At 45.0% G+C, this 13,390-nt stretch overlaps 1 long non-coding RNA gene across 1 annotated transcript; it reads left to right on the forward strand.

Moving 5' to 3' along the window:
• The first annotated feature begins 467 nt into the window (after nucleotides 1–467).
• LOC138842428 (uncharacterized) lies at nucleotides 468–13,117 on the forward strand. Its single transcript, XR_011376961.1, has 3 exons — nucleotides 468–919; nucleotides 1,217–1,402; nucleotides 13,021–13,117. It is a non-coding gene; the product is annotated as an uncharacterized lncRNA (long non-coding RNA).
• The last annotated feature ends 273 nt before the right edge of the window (nucleotides 13,118–13,390 follow it).

Here is a 13,390-nt window from a genome sequence, read left to right on the forward strand (position 1 = left end):
AGAGTCCGCCTGCCGACGCAGGGGACACGGGTTCATGCCCCGGTCCGGGAAGATCCCACACGCCGCGGAGCGGCTGGGCCCGTGAGCCATGGCCGCTGAGCCTGGGCGTCCAGAGCCTGTGCTCCGCAACAGGAGAGGCCACAGCAGTGAGAGGCCCATGTACCGCAAAAACAAACAAAAAAAAGGGGCTGCTGGGGTTGTTGACAGCCCAGTTCCTACTCCTCCCCTGTGAACTAGTAAAGGACTTTCCCTGGGACACGGGCCATGGGTATGGTGGAGGAGAGGGAAGCTTTGCCCCGGGACCACCTTGAGTCAGCGGTCCCCACTGCTTCCTGTAAGGCTTCTGCATCCCTCAGTCCCAGCTATCTTCAGAAAAGTAATCTGAGGAGGTAGATCCCTTTGCACTAAGATGCTACTGACTTCCCCTCCCACAAACCCTTCTTTTTTTTTTTTTTTTTTGTGGTACGCGGGGTGTACCTGGGGACTGAGGAAGGGTGGCTTGGATTAGGAGGTCAGGGAAATGAGGGTAACGGGGGAAGAGCTTCCCAGGAAAGGTGACAGTGGGGGACGAAGGCCCGAGGCTGGAAGGTGCTTAGAGCGGGATGTTCAAGGAAGAAAAAGGACCACTATGGCCGAAATAGAGAAACAGGGGAGAGTGAGGGAGATGCAGCTGGAGAGGAGGAGGACCCGCCTTTGGATTTGATGTCAAACACCCCAAGAAACACGAGGGCTCTATGGGGGAGGGGTGGGAATAACTTGATGTGAGATTCTTTTGCTTTTAGATGATCGCTCTGGCTGCTGTCTGGATTCCAAAGGGTCTCAGTCCAAAGGCACTGCTTTCTAACTGGGAGTTTCCCGCATCCTCGGGCCAGATCTTGAGATGGGGAAGATGTCCCGCCGGACCCTCTGAGTGCATGAGGTGGTACCCCATCCTCCTTTTGCTTCCCCACAGCTCTGCACCCACCCCACCTGCTTTCACGGGCAGCCTCGGCCCAGGGGAGTTCACTAGACAGAAGAGAGGGCGGGGTCATGGCATCGCTCGGGACACGATTTTAGTAATAAGCTTCCAAATCCATCACTAAACGAATCGAGGGATGCTAGAAATGATATTCCATTGACCCTATTGAACAGACACTCCACATTCAGTAGGTTCGTGTGTGTGTGTTTCGAGGGAAGGTATTTTTGAATGCAACTTTTTTTTTTTTCCCTGCTCTAGTTAAGGCTGATTTTACCACTGGGCAAATTGCATACATTTGGACCTGTGCCACGCTAAATACTGTTTATTTTGGACATCTGTCAGAGGCAAGCCCATGGAAGACGGGGATTCTTATTTGAAAAGGCAATTCTCATCCAAACAGATTGAGAAGGATAGGAGCAGCGCAGATCAAAATGCACTGAAGTGGTAACGCTGTTTATCCAGTTTGCCTTTGTTACTTTGTGATTAAATGGTATTTTTAATTAAGTTTCATTGGGAGCCATAGGTATCTCGGTGGTGAAATCAATTTGACAACCATAAAGGGGGAGGGAAGGCCCAAGAGTGTTGTAGTGATTGCGGCTGCAGGGAGAGCCCGGCAGCTTTGAGAGGCTGGGCCAGGGAAGGGGAGAGGCCAGAGAGGCGGCCAGGGATGATTTCCGGCATGATGGCCAGGGTGTCCATGGCTGCTGCTGCTTTTGGGGAGCCGATTCCAGGGATTGTCAGGAAAAGGAATACACCTGGCTCTCTCGCTTACCCAAGCGACCCCAGTAGATTCCCAGTCTGCCGGGGAACTCCAGGAAAGGTCCAAAGGGTCTGTTTCTCGTTTCTCCCTTATTAACAAGGAGAAAGGGTGAGCGCCCCCAGACCCTGTGCTGCAGCTTGGAAGGACCAGACCTCACCCCAGCCTGGCTCCTGAACAGGGCTGCCCCACCATCCTTCATCCCATCAGCCCCTGTTCTCACGGGACAGCGCCCCTTCCTTTCTCCCAGTACCCTGTCAAGGCAACACAATCGATCGATTGATCTTCCAGGTATCAGGCCCAAATCCTCCTCCCACGATGAAAACTAGTCCCCTTGGCACCCCTGCTCTATCTTTCCCATCACCATTGATCAGGTTTTCAGAATCTTCTGATTCCTGGGTGGCAGGAGAAGCTTTGGTTGCAGAGTCCTTGTTCTGTATGTGGTCCTAAGGCCAGCCTCCCTTTCAAGCCTTTGTTTTCTTGTCTGCAAAACGGGGATAATAGTAGTGTGTCTACCACCTAAGGTCGTCGTGAAGGTTAAATAGTTGATGTGTGCGTAAAATGCCTCCAGCTGTGCCTGGCATATACCGGTCTTCAGTGAAATACCAGCTCTAATGATTATTATCCCAGTTTCCTGTGATAACAGTTGTAGCTTCATTACCCGGGCAAATCACTTGACCTCTCTGTGATTCAGTCTTTGTTTCTGTAACGCCTAGCTCGTTGGACTGTTCTCTCACCGCGATGATTCACATTGTGTCTCCTACTTAGTACCAGAACAATATGTTACCATCCCATTCTATCCCATTTGCTTCTCACAGCTTCCATTTGTCTCTCGGCAGATGGCGTGGACCTTTTTATAAATGAGATACTCTGAAAAATGATGCCTTCATACTCCCCATTACTACAACAGGATTAGGTCACCGTTTGCAATTTTAGATTTGCTTTAAAAATTCTTGCCGTCACCTTTTAATGGATGATCTGTGTTCAACAATTGTTTATTGACTCTGAATGTCTAAGTACCAGGGTCAGTCTATTTGCAGGGGAGGGAAGCGTTAATTAACTCCCAGCATCCGATTCAGTGATTCTTTTCCAATGATGCAGTTTGTGACTTTGCTTGCATTTTCTTTTCATCAGTCCTGAAAGAATCGAGGTAAAGTAGATCCCCCGCACATGTGTGTCAAGCTAAATGGATAACAGCAGATACAGATCTGTTTGCCTGTCTGCACTTGCCTTTAGACAAAATTCATCAATTTTACAAAAGCTACTGACTAAACATGGCACCAGTACAAATAAGCGCTTCTAGCGTGAGGGTTTTCCCGTTGTTTTTAATCTGGTAAAGTGCTGAGGCTTCCTGCTGAGAGATGGGAAGTGCTGGCTTAGGACAGCACTGTGCCCCACAGATGGGGACCAAAAGGTCAAGGCCATTCTACCGGAAGTTTAGGAAAAGCCCAGTGGTTCCGGACCCTGTGTGCTCAGAGTAATCCCAACCCACTAGGTTAGTGACTGCCACAGGAAGCTGCTCCCCACTCATATTAAAGATTAAACAGAGACCACAGATGAGCTAGCCTTTAGTGATGCCACTTTCAAAGGTACCCTTGCTTGCCCTTCCCAGCGTCCGAGACACGAGAGAGAGGGTCTGCAAGCTGCATGAAACTGACAGGAAATACGGGCGCTGTGAAGCCAGCACCTCTCCGGACGGGGACAACATTTGGAAGGACTTTGTAAACACCAAAACCCTAGGCAAATCCAAGGAAGGAGGGTTATTATTATTTATTTTGTGAGACCAGTTTCATTTGGGTGCGTAATGGAAGAGTTGGTGTCCGTTTATCACTTCTGATCAGGCCAGGCCAGTCTGACACTTAGTGACCTACGGCTCCCTTTTGGGCCAGAGCGTCGCTGCTCTTGCACAAGAATAGTCTCAAAGAGTATTGTTAAGGCCTCTTCTAAAATTTTTTCAGACACCACGCACCCCGCGAAAACACCTTTCGTGAGTCAAGGAGTGTTCAGCCCTTGCTAAAGTAATCTTGGGGCCTCGGGACGCACGGATGCAGGGAGCAGACTTTCATTTTTTCCCTGCAAATCTGCCTTCCCCAACTGAAAGCGCTTTTTATCCTTTCAAACAGTGTATTCAGTTTTTCACTTTGGAGCAAGCGCAGTTAACCTACCAACCCCGGAGCCCTGAAAGGGCTGAGTCAATTTCTCAGGGCAACTCAAACTCCTGATCGTAACTCATCCAACACAGAAAACAGTACCTCTGGTCACCCTCCCGCCCCTGCCCCCAGCTCTTCAGACAGAGATTTCCAGTTGATTACGCCTTGATTAGAGTCAGGAAAGAAGCAAGCCAGGTATATAGGATTCCCATTGTCCTTCCCTCCTCTGCTCCCGACCAGGGTCAGGCTGAGAGGGCTCTCAGTGAACACTGAACAATCAAGCCCTGTTTACCATGGACGTTTAGTTTTCTTTTCTCGAAATCAAAACAGAGTTTAGTAGGCAGCGTATTTCATACATGCCTCTTGATCAATGGAATGATCTGTCAGAAGCCATTAAAGCCCCCATTAGCTTGAATGCATTCAAAGCTAAGCTATTGGATCATTTAAAGGCCGCGGTGATTGTTTTTAATATACGGTACATTGATTTCTCCCTGTGAGTGGCAACGTAAGTTTGAAACTAACTGTGTATGACTAAGGCTTCATTTACTGTCTCCAGTCCTCTGCAAAAGGCATGGTTTCACTTCGACCAGAAATGTCTGTGTATAGTTTTTAAAGAGATGCAGACCCCGGTAGATTTCCCAAGGTTTAGACTGGGTTGGGTTGGGTTTTTTCTTTTTTTCTCCCCAAGCTTTCTCCCATTTCTTTGTGCCCACTAAGTGAGCTGTGCGTGCAGAATGGGAGAGGCGTCCCTGCCAACGATCTCGAGTGAAAGGCGGTGTGGGAAATTCTCCTGAAAGCACGAAGCCCCAGTTGAAGCCAAAATCGAAGTGAATTTGACAGCCTTGGGCCAGCAAAAGTCTGTGTCCAGCACAAAGCAACAGAAGTGTGACCGTGTCAGGGCATCCTGGCTGGGGCATCGTATGTTAAGTGGAAGGTGGAAGAGCCCACCTTTGGCTGCCATATCGCCATCTCTTGGTAGGTTGACCCTTCTGTGCCTTAGCCAAAATGGATTCTTCCAACAAACACTCAGTGATTCCGTCCTAAATACCAGACTCTGTGCTAGGAGCACGAGGTTCTGTCCTCAAAGTCCCATTCTTAACCAGAATTTCTGGTCTCAGTCCCCTTGCTTATTTTAATACAGAGCCTGAGAATAAAAGAGTATTTTAGTCAAAGAAGCAACAGTTACCATATTTGCAAAGACATGTAGCCCAAATAAAAGTTTTTGTACTTTGCGCCTATTTTACAGATGAGGCAATTAAAGCCCGGATGAGAGAAATTAAGTTATTTAAGAATTACAGAAATGGGTTTTCAAGTTTCTGATATATCTTGAGGTTTGGGAAGAATATGCACATTCTTAAACCCACCTCCCAAATAAACCTAAAGTATGTGGAAGAAGAAAGTGGTTCTACCTTCTTTACAAGTACAAGAATGGCCTACCCTTCCAGTTGCAGCCCAGAAAGGAGAAATTTTGTGAGTCTGGAAAACAGTTTATGTGCCATTAATTTTTTTTCTCTTGGGCCACAAAGGTCCACAAAATTTTGGTGATATTAACTACCCAAAAAGCCATTGGAATTTATGGTGCAGGAAACTAAAATCAGAGGCCAGGTTTTAGCATCCCAAACACTGACAGGTCAAGCAAAAGTCACCATAGTAAATTCTAGAGCAGGAGTCAGCAAATTATGGCCCACTGCCAAATCTGGCCCACCGCCTGTTTTTATAAATAAAGTTTTACTGGAACACAGCTACACTTGTTTTTTTACATATTATCTATCCATGGCTGCTTTTGCACTCCCAGGGCAGAACTGAGCATTTGTAGCAGAGACACAAAGGCTAAAATATTTACTATCTGGTCTTATACCGAGAAGATTTGCTGACCCTTAGCCTAGCTCAGAGGGCTGCTCTGTCACCTATGATCCTTCATGTTAAGTGATTCACAACACATCTGGTACTTAGTAATTACTCAACACATACGAAAGATGATGATAAATCTTATGATAGTGTCCCAACCAAAACACTCATGCCAAGACCACTCTCTATACAGCAACGTGGAAAAAAGTATTCAAGGGCAACACCGTTAAGGGACAAAATAGGGTAGGAGCAAAGCCCATGGCTCTTCCTGAATTAAAGGAGCCCGAGTGATGCAGGGAGGGGACCAGGGGAAGCCATCACAAGAGGGTGGAGCCGCTGCCTGCCTTTCAGGGTCAGGCAACTTCTCTCAATAGAGGGCAGGTCTTCAGGGGAGCGAGCTGCATCCCAATCTTCCCTGAACGGACAGGTAGAGAATCTTTCTGAGCACTCCCGAGCATTCCTGCTCCTGTAAAAGTGCTAAGATTATTCTAATGCCTCATTAGGAGAGATGGTGATCTGGTCTACGGTTTTTTTTTTTTTTTTTTTGAAGGTGGGTAGCGGGAAGCAGGGGGGTGGTCCATGCTTTCTAACTTATAGGGCTGACTAATGTGTCATTATAAAGTGTCAGTAAAACACAACTACTGCTTATTCTGTGGTTGACTTATCACCCAGAAGGCTCTGGCTCTTAGAGTTTCTATGAAGGAATTCACAAACGCTCATTTTTGTTCAGCCGTTGTGATTGTAATGAAGTTGCGAGGTGAGCCTGGCTGTCCATTGATTTCTCCTTCATCCGGGTGCTGTCCCGTTCTTTTCACTTCCTTAAAGCTTTTGCATTTTGCCCCTGCCGTCCAAACTCTCCAGGAATGCCCTGGGTCTTTACTGTCACGCTGCCTCTCTTGCCACCTAAATCCCTGAGTCACTTGTAAGTCACTCCACTTTCATTTGTGGATCATTTTCATTTGTTCTGTCACCAGAGTGTTTATAAATACTATTTCACCTGTCAAATTCGGTTTCCATATTGAACCATAAGATAGCAGAAGGCAGAGCTCACGAGAGCCAATGTTTGCTTCCATTTTATTATATTCCATAATACTCAGAATAACACTTCATATCTCCCAGAGCATTTAATGTTTATTAGCTATCAATCCAGCTAACTTTTATCTGACACATAATAGGTACTCAATAAACATCTGCTGGCTGGTTGTTTGCTAGAGCAAAAAAAATCTGTCCTTATCATCCTCTGCTTTAAAATTCCCCCCAGACCCCCTTCCCCTAAGATTTTCTGGCCACAGCTTACAAGGCTATTTGAAATTTACCCCCACCCTCTCTTTCCAACTTCATCTCCCAAATCTTACTTCTCACCTTGTTCCAGCCACACCTATTTTTGTACCACGTCCTGAATTCTCCCATGGCTCTGGCCCTGTGTCTAGGTGAGCTGGCCTTGAGCCTGGTGGGACTTAACTGCAGGCAAGAGGATGAAGCTGAGAAGGGGTGGAGCTGGGGAGAATTTGGTCAGCAAAGTTGGTGTCCCAAAAGGGCATTTGATCAAGCAGGCGCTGCCATGGTAGCCAAGCATCTGAGCTGGTGGCTGGGACGTGGCAGCAGGGATTATAGGGGGCCTCGTTTCTGCCTAGGATTAAAGGGAGCAGAAGAAGCACCCCCAGGAAGGAGCAGACAAGCCCTCCATGTGGGGTCAGGGTCCAGCCCAGCTGCACAGCATTCAGTACAGGGATCCAGGCTCAGGGCAGCTGTGAGAGAGAGATCACAAAAGACAAACTGCCTTGGCCAATGGAGGTTGAGGGAAGACTGGAAGAGTTCAGTGGACACGGACTTGGGGCACTGAACTTGGGTTGGTAAGATTAACTTCAGATCCCATTGGCCTGGGGGCATAAGGCTCCTCTACAGTGGTGTCACATCATAAACATTTACTCAAGAATTCAATTCTCCATGCATTGCAAACACACACGAACAAAAGGGCAAACAGCATAAAGATTCCATCCCCAAATGGCACTCAGTAAGTGAGTAGCCTGGAGCATGGGGAGATGGGGGACCAGAATCCTGTTTCCTCTTTTGGGAAGGTACCTCACGGCTTCTAGAAACAAGCCACGATCTATTCCAGCAATGGTAGGAAAAACTGTCCAGACATTTCACCAGAGAGGACGTATGGGTGGCAAACAAGCCCATGGAAAGACAGTCAACACCATCTGCTATCAGGGAAATGCCCATTTAAACCACTGCACACCTACAGGAACAGCTATAAATTTAAAAGTAGTGATAACTCCACGTGTCGGCAAGGATGTGGAGAAGCTGCGGCACCATCCGCTGCTGGTGGGAACGTGAAATGGTACAGCCACTCTGAAAAACAGTTGGGCAGTTTTTTGTACAATGAAACATACAATTACTACATGACCCACCAATCATACTCTTGATCATTTATCCCTGAAAAATAAAAAATGCACATGACTGTTCATAGCAGCTTTATTCATAATAGCCCCAAACTGTAAACAAACTACAAAGGGTGTAACTTGGGTACATCCATGCCATGGAATACTTCTAAGCAATAAAAAAGGAATAAACTATGGATACACACACAGCTTGGACGGATCTCCAGGGAATTATGCTGAGCAAAAAAAAAAAAAAGGAAAAATCCGATCTCAAATGGTTATATGCTGTAAATGTATGTAACTAAATGATTCCACTTCTTATATCACCTCCTTAAACGCACAGAAGTATAGAGGTGGAAGGCAGATTGGTGGTTGCCCGAGGTCAGGGACGGGAAGTGGCTATCGAAGAGCGGCACGGGGAGACTTGTGGTGATGGGACAGTTCTGTATCTTGATTGTTGGTGGGGGGCGGTCACATGAGTCTACACACAGGATAAAATTGTGTAGAACTGTTTACACACATGCACACACAACTATTGAAATCTGAATCAACTCTGTGGACTGTAGCAATATCAGTTTCCTGGTTTTGATATTATAGGGCAATTTGATATTGTATTACAGTTATCAAAGGTGTTACAATCCCGGGAAACTGACTAGAGAGCACAGAGGAACCCCTGTATATTTTGGGGGTAACTTCTTGTGAATCTATAATTATTCCCAAATAAAAAGATTTTAAAAAACTGGCCAGGCTGGACAAAATAAAAGGTAGTGTGCCCGTTTCCAATGTGCCACCTCCCGAGGGGACTCTCAAGAGTAATTGTCACTGTAAATGATTTCTTGTACATAAGATGCGACTGCAGTCTTGAAACTCATAGGTCGCTCATGCTTGTACCTTAGAACAACACCCATCCCTCGGGATCTGCCTTCCCTTGGGCATTGCTGCCATGTCCTCATGAATCCTTCTGGAAGGAGACCCCTCTCCCCATTCATTGGATGAGACGTTCAGACAAGATCACAGGCACATCTAATAATCTGAAATGACCTTTTAACCAAACATATTTGGGATACACGGGCCTAGACTGTGCTCTTGTGTCCTTTGAAACCCATGGCCAGAAAAAATACTACCATATGGGCCGGGCACTGTTCTAAGTATTTCACATGACTGTCTCACAAAATTTTCACAGCAACCCCATCTGGTAATTACTATTGTTTAATTCCATTTTTCCAGGTGAGGAAATTTTGGCACAGAGAGGCTAAATAACTTGCCCCAGATCACACAGCTTGTAGCTGGCAAAGACAGGATTCCAACCCAGGGAGTCTAGCTCCAGAGCCTGAGCACTTAACCTCTCTTTCCCAGGTTGACCTTGGCACCATTCTCAATTCCATCCAAGTTATTGGTTCCACCAAACATAGAAGATACCAGATCTGGTAAAGGCAGGAGCCAGAGTTACTTCCAGCCACTGCCACATAAGAGCAATGCTTTATAGCAGAGTGGTTAGATACCTGGGCTTTGGAGGAAATCATACCCAGATTCCAGTCCCAGCAGACCTCCACTACACACACACACACACACACACACACACACACACACACACACACACAGAGAGAGCTGTGTGACCATGGGCAAGTTGCTTAACCTCTCTGTGCCCCAGCTTCCCTTCTGTTAAAGGGGACTACTGGGCTTCCCTGGTAGCGCAGTGGTTGAGAGTCCGCCTGCCGATGCAGGGCACGCGGGTTCGTGCCCCGGTCTGGGAAGATCCCACATGCCGCGGAGCGGCTGGGCCAGTGAGCCATGGCCGCTGAGCCTGCGCGTCCAGAGCCTGTACTCCACAATGGGAGACGCCACAACAGCAAGAGGCCCGCGTACTGCCAAAAAAAAAAAAAAAAAATGGGACTACTAACAGCACCTGTGACATAGGATTGTTTGAGATTTAAACAAAAGAGAGAGAGTGCACAAAGCTCTTAGCATAGTGCAAGACTTAGAGTAATTGCTCACAAAAGAGAAACCTAGATTTTCGAGGCAGAAACTTTGCTCTTTAGTGCTGGGGAGTAACTAGGGAAGGGGGTCATGTTTTCCATGAGCATTATTGTATAAAAGAGCAATTTCTGATCCCTTATGAAAAAACAAATGTACTGTCTCAAGAATCCAGCACTTTGAAAGCAGTCCAAGCGCTTCGTAGGGTGGCGGTGGTCTAATGACCATGTCCCCTCTGAACAAAGTTGTCAACTGCTTTGGATGGGACCACCTGTAAAGATGGCAGGGATGCTAAGGTCAACTGATTCATAAACCATTCAAGAAGCTACTAAGGTAGGGTTTTGGTGTGAAATTGATAAGTAACCACACCCCCAAAAAATTTTTAAAGAATATTCTTTTAAAGTTTTTGTTCAACTTCATAGAAAACTGGAGGAAACCTTTTACCCCTGGAGGAAACTTTTTTTAATTTAATTTTTATTGGAGTAGAGTTGGTTTACAATGCTGTGTTAGTTTCAGGTGTACAGTAAAGTGAATCCGTTATACGTATACATATATCCACTCTTTTTTTTAGATTCTTTTCCCATATAGGCCATTGCAGAGTATTGACTAGAGTTCCCTGTGCTATACAGTAGGTTCTTATTAGTTATCTATTTTATATATAGTGGTGTGTATATGTCAATCCCAATCTCCCAATTTATCCCTTCCTCCCCCCGCAACCTTCCCCTGGTAACCATAAGTTTGTTTTCTACATCTGTTACTCTACTTCTGTTTTGTAACTAAGTTCATTTGTACCCTTTTTTTAGATTCCACATATAAACGATATCATATGATATTCGTCTTTCTGTGTCTGACTTACTTCGCTCAGTATGACAATCTCTAGGCCCCTCCATGTTGCTGCAAATGGCATTATTTTGTTCTTTTTTATGGCTGAGTAATATTCCATTGTATATATGTACCACATCTTCTTTATCCATTCCTCTGTTAATGGACACTTAGGTTGCTTCCATGTCCTTGCTCTTGTAAACAGAGCTGCAATGAACACTGTGGTACATGACTCTTTTTGAATTATGGTTTGCTCAGGGTATATGCCCAGTAGTGGGATTGCTGGGTCATATGGTAGTTCTGTTTTTAGTTTTTTAAGGAACCTCCATACTGTTCTCCATAGTGGCTGCACCAATTTACATTCCCACCAACAGTGTAGGAGGGTTCCCTTTTCTCCACACCCTCTCCAGCGTTTATTTTTTTGTAAGTTTTTTGATGATGGCCATTCTGACTAGTTTGAGGTGATACCTCACTGTAGTTTTGATTTGCCTTTCTCTAATAATTAGTGATGTTGAGCATCTTTTCATGTGTTTTTTGGCCATCTGTATGTCTCCTTTGGATAAATTTAGGCGTGAAACATTTATTTTTGCTGTCACCTCATTCACTTCATCTCCTATGACCCTCTCCACCTGCACTCCTGCCCTGGTTATCTCTCTCTGCATCATTCACTCTGGCTTCCCTGCACAAGTTCTCACCCACCCCAGGGACTTTACACCTGCTCTTGGCTCTGCCGGTACCCTCTTCTTCCAGATACCCACACAGCTCCCTCACTTTCTTTAGGTCCTTCTTCTTCGAATGTCACCTTCAACATGAGGTCTTTCTTGACCACCTTCTATACGATTGAGTATTAGGATTTTCAGCATTGGGTCCAAAATAACATTTTAAAATAACAGCTTTATTGAGCTATGATTCACATACTGTAACCAAAATAACAGTTTTAAGATTGATGTTAATCTTTACCTCATCTAGTTTTATGGATTGTATTGAGTGAATTCTAAAACGCTTTTTTTTTTTCAGTTTTAACGTCTCTGACATCAGAGTGCATCTCATGACGGCATGTCATAGTTTAATTAGCAGCATTTTCTTTTGTCTTTCGTTGCGGTACCTAAAATAACAGTGTAGCTTATAACCAAGGGCCTCTTTGCATTGATGAAAAGTGGCATCTAAAATTTCCATCACCATTTATTCCAAAGAACTCAAAGCACGAGCTCCAGCCAGACTGCTGATAAAGATGTAAAGTACATTATTAAATTGCAATAAAAAGAGATTCCATTTGGGGTTAGCATCATTGGGGTGGAGGCATCGATTCCGCAGTTGCTTCTAAGTTCATCTGTGCTGGAGGGTGGATAATGTTTTTGTTAATTTATGAGCCCTGCTCTTCTGCTTAGAATCTTTTCCTTGTCTTTCCTCCTGTTTCTCTCTCTCTCTAATGCTTGCCGGGGGATTTCTTTTCTTTCGAGAACGTTAAAAACAATCGTAATGAAAAACCTTCACAGTGACTCAGTCTTTGAAAACTGACATCAAGGTGAAATTCTAGTGGAAATTTGGGGCTTGCTGGGCTGCCACGGGCCGTTTGCATTTAAACAAGTTGCGATTTTGATTTAAGGATTTGACTTGATGGGTAATATATCCAAAGCAGGAGATGATGTATATACTGTTTCCATCAGAAATATCAGGTTCTGTGTGTGATGTGTTTATTTCTCTAAGTGGTTATATATTTAATAAATAATGTGTTTCGGTGGGTATTATTTTCATTTCAGTCTGTAATACCTCCACAATATGTCTCAAATTCGGGGGTGAATGACACGTCATAAATTATGAGCTGTTATTAGCTGCTTTCTCATTGCATCTTAATTATTAGGCTGCAGAGAGAGGGCAGACTTTTATAAGCATTCATATTTTCTGTTTACAAGGCTTTTACTGACGTCTAATAAATTTAATTACCTCTAATAAGAAGAGGAAATGAAGTTCTATTTAGCAAATTCATAGCTTTGAAATGCATCTTGTGGCTTTATGAGCAGGGCAAGCTCCAGGAAGGTGAATGCCATTTAAGAAGCCGTTGCTGGGTTAAACTAACTGCAAAACTGTTAAATTATTTTTGTTTCCATTTTATTGCTTAACCTCCAGGGTAAACTTCAGGCTACCTGATAAAGCAGCCACTCAGGAACTTTAAACTTTACATGCTTTGCCCCACAGGGCCGAAGCCGACTCCAGTATTAAAGGTACATTTTTCAAACATAATTTTAGATTTGGAAATTGATTGTGTCTTGACCTACTTATTTCCAAGAGCTGTTCATTCCCGACTCCTTTGTTTTGCTCATAGTATAAATCTATTGTTCTTTCAGGAGGGCTCCCAGCTGGTATGGGGGTGGAGGGAGGGGATCAATGCGGTGAAGATGGACTCATTCTGCCAACACTTCTATCATTTGAATCAAATCCACAATTAACCGGACTCAGGCTGCAGAAAAGACAGGCTGTGATCTCTGATCAACTGCTT

The sequence above is a fragment of the Globicephala melas genome, chromosome 19 (assembly GCF_963455315.2).
Source record: "Globicephala melas chromosome 19, mGloMel1.2, whole genome shotgun sequence".
Classification (NCBI taxonomy): Eukaryota; Metazoa; Chordata; class Mammalia; order Artiodactyla; family Delphinidae; genus Globicephala; species Globicephala melas.